The sequence below is a fragment of the Heterocephalus glaber genome, unplaced genomic scaffold (genome assembly GCF_053883595.1).
Source record: "Heterocephalus glaber isolate CG9 unplaced genomic scaffold, H.glaber_assembly_v1.0 deba00001553, whole genome shotgun sequence".
Classification (NCBI taxonomy): Eukaryota; Metazoa; Chordata; class Mammalia; order Rodentia; family Bathyergidae; genus Heterocephalus; species Heterocephalus glaber.
Window position 1 is genome coordinate 2,978,099 of NW_028258344.1, and position 3,055 is coordinate 2,981,153.

General features: G+C 38.0%; 1 pseudogene; it reads right to left on the minus strand.

The window, feature by feature from the left end:
• Positions 1 to 970: 970 nt before the first annotated feature.
• Positions 971 to 2,265, minus strand: LOC101700131 (transcription factor Dp-2 pseudogene; annotated as a pseudogene).
• Between the last annotated feature and the right edge of the window lie 790 nt (positions 2,266 to 3,055).

The window sequence follows — 3,055 nt, forward strand, 5'->3', positions numbered from 1 at the left end:
ACTTGTCATGAAGATGTCTATTGTGTTGTGGGACATTCTCTGTATACTTATGTGTTTAGTTTGTCCATGAAAGGATGTTGGATTTTGTCAAGTGCTTTTGCTGCATCTGTTGAGATGATCGTATGATTATTGTTCTTTCTTCTGTTACATGGTAAATCACACCTATTCTTTTTTGTAAGAACTGAAATTAAAACAACTAGAAAAAGTTATAGCAGAAAATTTTCACAGGAATGGCCTGAGTAACTTAAAAGTTTTTCCACTGGAATGCAAACACTTAACAGAATGGAGAGACAATTCACAGGTTGAGAGAAAATATTTGCAAACAACGTGTCTAATAAAGGGCTAATATCCCAAGTATGTGAAGAACTCAACTCAGTAGCAAAAAAAAAAAAACTGCACATAAAAATTAGACAAAAGACCTTAATAAACATTTCTTAAAAGAAGATGAACAAATGGAAAATAGTTATATGAAAAGATGTTCAATATTATTAACCATCAGAAAAATTCAAATTAAAACCACAGTGAGATATCATTTTACATATGTTAAGATGGATATTATCAAAAAGATGAACGATAAAGTATTGATGTGGAGAAAAATGTATATGATTTTGTTGGTAATGTAAGTTAGTACAGCCATTATGGTACACAGTATAGAGATTTCTGAAAAAATAAAAATAGAACTTCTATATGATCTAGCAATCCCACTTCTGGGCATTTATCCAAAAGAATTGAAATCAGTACATCAAAGAGGTATCTGTTATCTCATATGCATTGATTCCAGTATTAGCCACATAGTATAAGGCAGCAACCTAATTCTATTTGACAAGTAAATAAAGTGTGGTATAAATAAATGATGGAATACTATCCAGTCTTTAAAAAGAAGAAAATTGTGTCATTTGCAAGGACATGAATGGACCTGGAAGATATTATACTAATTTTCTTGTATTAAAATGTGACTTTTCTCTTGTCTTTATTCTGGAGAGGAGGAATCCTCCTTTTCATCTTCCTTGTTTTCACCGTTGAACGAGCAGGGGGTCTCTCCTCGGGACTCAGAGCAGTGAGAGACCGCACTGGTGGACTGGTGACTGTTTGGGCCGAGGAACTGCCCGGTTGCTAAGGCCACTTCAGCATCCAAGCATAACCCTTGGTTTACACTTGACTGGGGTAAGGGTGCACCTGTGGTCAAGTCTAAATTTGATGCTGATTGGGCAGAGTTCAAAAGTAGTCTTTGATTTAACCAGGAAGGTCCTGTGGAGACATCTGTGATGTAACTTTCTAAAGCCTTTGGCATCAGCGATTTAGCCAGTTTCAGGTCCTCCAGAGAGCATTGGCCTGACTCCAGGCCTAAGGATATTCCCATTCGTTTCAGTACTTCTGTGTCATCGTGGATCTCAAGGGTGTTGCCAAAATTAAAAAGATATTCAAACTTGTCACTGGAGATGCTGCAATCTATCACCGTCTTTCTGCTCGTATTGATGATTATAAATAGCAGCTGAATGGTGGAATTTAGCATTGCGGGGCCCTGGTTTTGCAGTTTGTTTGGTCAATTTCTCTGTACCAGGTTTTTGAAAGCAATTTGCTGTAGGAGAAGTTCTTGCAGCTGGGCCCACTTCTGCTTCATCCATTCTATCTGCCTCTGCTTCTCTGTCTCCAGGTTTTGACATTCCTGAGTAGAACTGGTAGGCAGACCAATCCACTTGATTTCTTTTTCTTCATTTGAAATTATGTTCATTGCCATTAGCACATTTAAAGCATCATAAACTCTTCTCTTAATGTTCTTCTGATCATAAGCCTGTGAAGCAACTGCCAAATGATTATTTGAATTGGTGAACTCTGATACCAGTTCATCAGCTACTTCATTACATGATGTTGTACCTTTCTGCTGAACTTTTTCACACACTTTCATTGAAAAATGTCTCAGGCCTTTTCCATTTTTATCTCCTTTTTTGCTTCATTTACTTTCTGACAAATCAGATTCTATAAATTCTCTAGCCCGTTTTCTGTTACCAGGAACCCAACTAGTTGCTTCTGATGGGTGTCTGAGTGACCACTGCTGGTGCAGGAGTGTATGGGGTCCTGATCAGAACACTTCCTGAACTGGTGAGTCTCTGTGGTGTGCTTATAATCATTTGGGGTCCAACATTCACATTTACTGGTCCTAAGGTTTTTGGTAAAATCTTTGTTGGTGAGTTGGTGCTGGAAACTGGAAATGCAACAAATGAAATGTTGCCAGGTCTAAGGAAGCATGCCTCTCACTGCAGTACCAACAACACTCTTATACTAATTGAAATTATCCAGACACAGATAGACACATTTTAAATGATCTCACTTATATGTTGAATTTTAACAAGTCAAACTCAAAAAGGCAGAGAGTGGAAAGGCAGTTACCAAAGGTTGATGGGTGGAATAGGGGCTGGAGAAGATGTTTGGCTGAAGGATTCAAAGTTTCAGTAGGACATGAGGAATGTATTTTAGACCAATTGCATATTAAGGTAACCATAATAATGTATTGCATATGGCAAAATTGCTAATGGATTTTAAATGTTCTCACTGCAAAAATGATAAGTCTGTGTGAGGCGATTGATGTGTTAGGGTGATTTAATCATCCTACAATGTATGCATGCATCATCACACCGCATTGCACCCCACAACTGATAAAATTATTATTAGGGAATTAAAGATAAAAGGAAAAAGTCAAGAAAATCAGAAAGTGAAGTATCTATGTTGTGAGTGTGAATGTGGCAGAGGTGATGTGTGACCATATCTGGCTATTCTGATCCCTACTGGATTATAGGAAAGACAGCAGTCATGCTGGTGGCTCAGGTGGACCACGTTGTATTGGGAATGATTCCTAGAAGCTCAGCCTGCAGTCTGCCTTTTCCACCTTTCCAATAATTTTTTGAGCCATATATACTCCTTCCTCAATTACCTTTGCAAAAACTAGCTAAAATGGGTTCCACACATGCATTTAGGAACCTTGACTCACAGCCTGTGAGATACACCTCAGGTACTCAAACACCTTATGGACCAGTGGAGATCAGAATCATTTTGCTCT